The sequence below is a fragment of the Panthera uncia genome, chromosome C2 (assembly GCF_023721935.1).
Source record: "Panthera uncia isolate 11264 chromosome C2, Puncia_PCG_1.0, whole genome shotgun sequence".
In the NCBI taxonomy this organism is placed as follows: Eukaryota; Metazoa; Chordata; class Mammalia; order Carnivora; family Felidae; genus Panthera; species Panthera uncia.
In genome coordinates this window covers 140,224,254-140,231,320 of record NC_064810.1, presented here as the reverse complement: position 1 = coordinate 140,231,320, position 7,067 = coordinate 140,224,254, and positions in this window count along the sequence as shown.

The window sequence follows — 7,067 nt, the reverse complement described above, 5'->3', positions numbered from 1 at the left end:
TTCCTTTCTGGAATTCTGGATTCTCTGCCAAGCCCAAGCTCACATGGTTTGGGGCAGAATTCAGCTCCGCAGCTGTTAGAATTGAAGTCCCTGCTTTCTTGCTAGTTGTCAGCCAGAGACCAGAGGGTATAGTGGCTCCTGGCTGTGTGGCTCTTTCAGACATTGTCTTATTTGGTTCTGGCTGCTATTGACAAAGTACTATTGTCTGTGTGGGTTATAAAAAACAGAAATTTATTTCCTACAGTTGTGGAGCCTGGAAGTCTGGGATCAGAATGCCAGCATAGTGGGATAAAGGCCCTCTTCCAGTTTTGCAGATTGCTACCTTCTCCCTATGTTCTCACATGATGGAAAGAGAGCAAGCTAGCTCTCTGGCCTCTTCCTGTAAGGATGCTAATCCCATTCATGAAAGCTCCTCCCTCATGATCTAATCACCCCAAAGACTCCACCTCCAAATACTATCACAATAAGGATTAGATCTCAACATACGACTTTTGGAGGCAGGGAGCACAACTATTCACTCCATGGCCGAAACCCTTTCACAACATAGCAGTTTGCTTCTTCGAAACCCGCAGGAGCATCTCTTGGTCCAATCTGCTAACATAAATTGACATAATCATGAGACTGACCATCTCATCACCTTTGCTGTATCTCTTGGCCAGAATCAAGTCACAGGTTCTATCTGCAGTCAAAGGGGTTGTACAAGGGTGTAACTCATTGACGGTCTTCTTAGAATTCTGTCTTCCACAGGAGAGACAGTTCAGAGGAGACCAAAAATTCCAAGATGATGTGAGATTGAAAGTGACAGAATGTCCACACCATGTGAACTCAGGACTAATCTGGCCTCAAGGGTCTCAGCCGGAGGAACTTTAAATTTTTTTTTTTTCAACGTTTTTTATTTATTTTTGGGACAGAGAGAGACAGAGCATGAACGGGGGAGGGGCAGAGAGAGAGGGAGACACAGAATCGGAAACAGGCTCCAGGCTCTGAGCCATCAGCCTGGAGCCTGACGCGGGGCTCGAACTCACAGACCGCGAGATCGTGACCTGGCTGAAGTCGGACGCTTAACCAACTGCGCCACCCAGGCGCCCCTCAGCCGGAGGAACTTTAAACAAACAGCTTCACACCCTGGAGAATCTAATTTAATTAGTCTAAGGTAAGGCCTGGGCGTTGCTTTTTAAAAATCTTCCCAAGTGATTCAAATCCCCGATGTCCAGGGCTGAGAAATATTAACTTAGCCCAACTACTTTAGTTCACAGATGAGGGACTTAAAGTCCAGGAAGGCTGTGTCTTCTTGGAGTATATGTGTCCTGTTAGTGGCAAAGCCAAGATTAGACCCAAGCCTCCTAGCTATGCCTCGAACTGGACAAATACATGGCATCTTGTGGAAGTTGTCTGACTTGTCATGTGGGCCTTTAAGGCAAAAAGTCCCCAAACTGTAAGCAGGTTTAACCGAAACCAGTATAAGTTCTCTCCGCTGCTGTGCAGACAACTTCTCAGCACGAATATGGATTTTCCCAGATTGAGCTCTCTGTCACCAGCTTCGAGAGCAAAAACATAAATAAAACGTACTCACTTTTGAAAAGTTGGTATAAAACAATTCCTGGTGTTTGGGGAAATGTATTTTCCATTGTAGCTTAAATCGTAAATTGTTGCTTAATGTAGGATGTTATTCATTTTCTGACATGGATGAAATGGGTACATAGGCTGTGTTATTTATAAAGGTGGTTGTGCCCTTTTGCCAACGTATTATAGATATGACAGGAAAACGTGTAGCACTCGATGGGCTCATGGGTCCCGGTTTAGTGGTCATTTGATCAGCACTTGTCCTGTGTTTGGCCATGCCTATTTTTAAATGAGTTCTTCATTCTGCCTTGCCATTCACCATCTCTACTACCACAGACTTTTGTTCTTTGGCCCTAATATTCTTTGAGTTTGGGGAGTAAAGTCCCAGTTAGCAGAGAAAGAGATGGGCCCTTGTAGAATCAGGACCCTGTTATAATCCTCTGTTCCTTGCTTGGTTTTGACAACACATATCTCCATTTAAAGGAAGAGTAGGGACACCAAAGCCCTTGACGTGAGCTCCTCTTGGCTCTCAGGCTCATCAGGAATTATCTGTCCCTTGATTTGACCAGGAAATTCTTACTGTGTTGTATCAGACAAAGATAATGGGAACCAGTGGGAGTCTGGCACTGGCTTCGAATTATTCCAGATCAGAGCGGGAGAAGGATGTAGCCTGGCCTTTTAGCCATTTCCTCACTGGGCTAGGCTAGCAGTGAAGGTCAGGACCTAGACCAAATGATCGCATAAGGCTTTCCAGCTGACAATAAAAAGGACCGGATATCTATACAAAACTTTGCGTTGAAAAGCCCAAGGATGTGATCACACATTTAAGATGAACATAACCATACTGAGTTTAATCTAGAATGAGGTAAATCATGTTAACTTGCTTTGATTGAAAACTCCTCTAGCTAAGCTGAAACATATCTGTAATTTCTGTAGAGACCAAGATATAAAATTAAATAGCATATGTAATCATGATAATCACCATGGAAAGACAGCATGAGTTCCCAGAAGCTTAAGGGCAATAGTAATTAATGCTCCTGAAATTTAGGCAGGCTTTTTTTTTTTTTAAGTGGCAATTTGCTTTCCTCTTTCTTAAAAGAAATTGTTACCAGTAACTGAGAAATTCAGCCCTCACTCTAAAGAGACACATGGCTGCAGCTATCTGGGCCTGAGAAGAAACCAGTTCATAGAACCTCCTCTCTGGACCGATACAGGGCAGTAGACATTGAAAGCTAACTCTCAGAAGATTGGGAAATGTACAAATGCCACGTCTCTTTCCTCTCTATCTCCTGACTAGCATTGCCTGGGATGTTTCATTTCACCACAAATTGTAAGAAGGCAAAAGACTTGGGTGGGATCACTTACCATTCTCCTGCCTTTAGGCTGCTTTATACAAATTCTTCAAGGCATGAGAAAACTAGTCTGACTTGATGGCCATTTTATAAAAAGGAAAATCTGTAACCTTCTGATATTGCTGATTGGTCAACAATAATACTAATAACAACAACTACATGTAACACACCTAGTACAATGTTTAGCAAACAATAAGTACTTGATAAATTTTGGCAATTGTTGATTTGCTGATTGTTGATGGTGATGATGATGACTTCTTTCTCTGTATTTCAGGCTCTTTGTTGTTTTACCTACTTTTTCTCATTTTACCCTTATAATAATCTTACCAGATAAGTATCATTATTATAATTTTACAAGGAATGAGAGTAAGGCTAGACAAGTGCAAGTAACATGCCCCAAATCACCCAGAAGTGGGCAGATTTGAATACATGTCTATAGACATTTTTGGCTCTTCTCTATTACTTTTATTTACTTTTTTTTTTTTTAATATTTTTCCAATGTTTAACTATTTTTGAGAGACAGAGAGACACAGAGTGTGAGCAGGCGAGGGGCAGAGAGAGAGGGAGACACGGAAGCCGAAGCAGGCTCCAGGCTCTGAGTTGTCAACACAGAGCCCAACGTGGGGCTCAAACTCATGAGCTGTGAGATCATGACCTGAGTCGAAGTCGGATGTCCAACCAACTGAGCCACTCGGGTGTCCCACTTTTTTTTTAAAGTTTATTTATTTATTTTTAGAGAGAGAAGGAGAGAAAGAGAGAGAAAGAATACAAGAGATCATGATCAGGGGAGGGGCAGAGAGAGAGAGGAGGAGAGAGAGAATCTCAAGCAGACTCTGTGCTGACACCACAGAGCTCAACGCAGGGCTTGATCTCATGAACTGAGAGCTCAAGATCTGAGCTGAACCCAAGAGTGGGATGCTTAACCACTTGAGCCACCTAGACATGCAATTTTTATTTACTTTTCTGAAACAATTTCAATTAATAGTCTCTTCCATGATTCTGTTCAGTTCTTGATTACCCTAGGGTCCGTTATCAATGACAGAAGGTTTTTTTTTTTCCAGCTTTTTCATCTGAAACTACAAATTCTATCTATCTATTCTATCTACCTTTCTCATGTCCTTGTGAAGGCATCAGTCACTGTTATGGAAAGATCTTTGTGGTTCTGTGACTTTGAACCCCAAGGTCAAGTTTCTGTCTCTTGGCTAAAAGGTATCTCAAATGGGAATATGAGGCTCTGGCTTTCATGGTCTTTGGTTCTATCCAGAATCCTTTCTCATGCAACCCTGGGGACCTGTGATACTCTGACTTCCATTTACAGTGCTGGGCACTATGAAGTATAGCAATGAGTGAGAGGAAGGTAGGTAAGGTTGTTTTTAGATTTCTTCTAATCTTTATGTCATAAGTCTATGGGCATCCTCTACCTTGGAGACACAGAAGGATATTTACTTATATCATGATGGTTAGCATTCTAGAAGGACTGTACATTCATGATCATCCCATATCTATGTTTTTACAGAGTGTATGGACTCTTTCTTAGGTAGCCTGAATCCTCTTTCTCCTTTGGGCCCTAAGGTTGCTAATGCAACTTGAATCATACTTTTTTTTCATCCTCTTCTTGTTCTTTTCATGGCTGGTATTGGTTTTCTCTTTTTCCCATCTTATTCCTGTTTCTAACTTTAAAAAAAAATGTGTATTTGTTTATTTTGAGAGAGAGCGAGAAAGAGTAAGAGTGTAAGCAGGAGAGGGGCATAGAGAGAGGGAGAGAGAGAGAATTCCAAGCTGAGTATGGAGTCTGACATGGGGCTCAATCCCATGACCCTGGGATCAGGACCTGAGCTGAAATCAAGAATTAGACACTCAACCACCTGTGCCACCAAGGCACCCCTCTTTGTAACGTTTTCTAAAATGTTTTTTTATTGATTTTTGAAAGAACATGAATGGGGAAGGAGAGAGAGAGAGAGAGAGAGAGAGAGAGAGAGAGAGAAAGCATGCAAAGTGGGCTCTGGGCTGACAGCAGTGAGCTTGATGCGGGGCTGAAACTCATGAACTGTGAGATCATGACCTCATCCGAAGTCGGATGCTCAACAGACTGAGCCACCCAGGTGCCCCCTCTTTCTAACTTCTTAATGGTGTTTCTAACTCCCTTCATTCACCCTTTACTAATGGCCTAAACAAATATTAATCAAAATATTTTATTTGCCACTGATAAAGTCATCTATGGAAGGAATTGAAATAAATGCCATGGGTCTCAGACCTCAAGATTTTATATCTAATGGCAGAAAGTAGTGTGACAAAGGCTATAGAAACACAGGGAAAGAGAAAGATGAATCTGGGAAGGCTGCAGGAAGAGGCAACGCTGGAGCTGATGCTCTGAACAATGAGAACTAAAGATTTATGATTTTTGTTGATCTAAAGAGATCCACTCTTTTTCCCCTTCCTTTTCACAAGATTTGGAAAGGATATTCAATCTATGTGCAATGGTAGCGTAGAGGCTACCCTGGAAATGACCACATTTTGCTTGGGTCGGCATGAATGCTCTTATAGAACAAAGGGACAGTTAACTGACTTGAAAGCACACTGCATAAAGAGCCACAGTGTGGCAAGCCCAAGTTTGCAATGTCACCGGGAACTGGGAACTGAGATATATCAGAACAACCAAAGCTTGATTTTCCTTACAGACAGCACTCTTCTCCCTGTATATTAGGTTGTATAAGGAAAATGGCTTTGGTTTGGGGACTAAGAGATCTGAGTCCTAGTCCTTGGACAAACCGTATGATTTGTTTGGCCTGCCATTCCTTGGCTGAACGAGTGAGGAAACCCCTGAGACTCCTAATGGTTGTTATATTCTATGAGTTTATTATTTAATTCTTCAATGATATGAAATGAAAAACAGAGGAATCATTGTGTGGAAAGGTTTGAGAAGTGGGGAACATTGATCGACATTATTTACTTTGAACTCCAAATTACCATTTACTATATAAAGATATAAATAAAGAATCTTGGGACCTCAAGAAGGAACACAGACAGTGACAAAAGAATCTAACTATATTACAAATGTGTGAAAGCAGATGAAGCAGATGAGGGGGAAACTTGTCAACCTAAGTATTTTTGGAAATGAGTTGACTTCGTCAGACTAAAGAAAAAAAAAACAAACTGTATCCTAGTTGATAAAGTTGTTTCCCATGAGGATTCAGTTTAACAATTCTGATACTGCCATGCATGTATCCTGGAATTTAAGAATTAAATGGACAGCTGATGGTGGGGACCAGTTCTTCCACTATTAGATTGGGAGGTTCCAGATGAGCAAGAAGAGGCTACAATGACCCATATGCAGTGGATTAGAGTTGGGTGCATCAGTAAGAACTTATGTTTAGCTTCATACAGACACGGATTTTTATGCATATAAATATTTATAGATATGAGTGTATATATAGATTAGTATAAACACATTTTTTTTTTGCTCTGTCAGCTGAGAGAGGCTAATAGAATTAACATTCCAATAGCAATAAACACACTAGCAACTGGACCTTGGTTTCTAACAACGTTCTCCAAAACAAGTAGCCCTCTGAGGGCTACTTGGAGAAATGACTGATTCTACGACTTGGAGAGGAAATAATACAAGATGAGCCTGCATCATCTTGTAGCACCAGAAAGTAAAAACGAACTAAATAAAAAAGAAGAAGGTGATACACACACACACACACACACACACACACACACACACACAGTAAGGGGGACATACCAATGGGAGACAAGAGCCAACTAAAAGAGCTCCCAATGGCCAAAAATGGGACAACTTGAGGGGAAAAATAGAGTATTAGACTGACTTCAACTCAAATTATAAATAAGTATACATGACTCCAAATGATGTAAATAAGTGATTGAATAGATTAATAAATGAGTAAGAATTGACAAAGCCCATGCACAGAAGAATTCCAAATATTTTATGTAGAGATCCACCCTCAAGGACCTAGAGCATAAACTCTCCCTCCTTAAATGTAGGCCGACCCGGGTCGCCTGGGTGGCTCAGTCGGTTAAGTGGCCGACTTCGGCTCAGGTCATGATCTCGCGGTCGGTGAGTTTGAGCGCCGTGTCGGGCTCTGTGCTGACCGCTCAGAGCCTGGAGCCTGTTTCAGATTCTGTGTCTCCCTC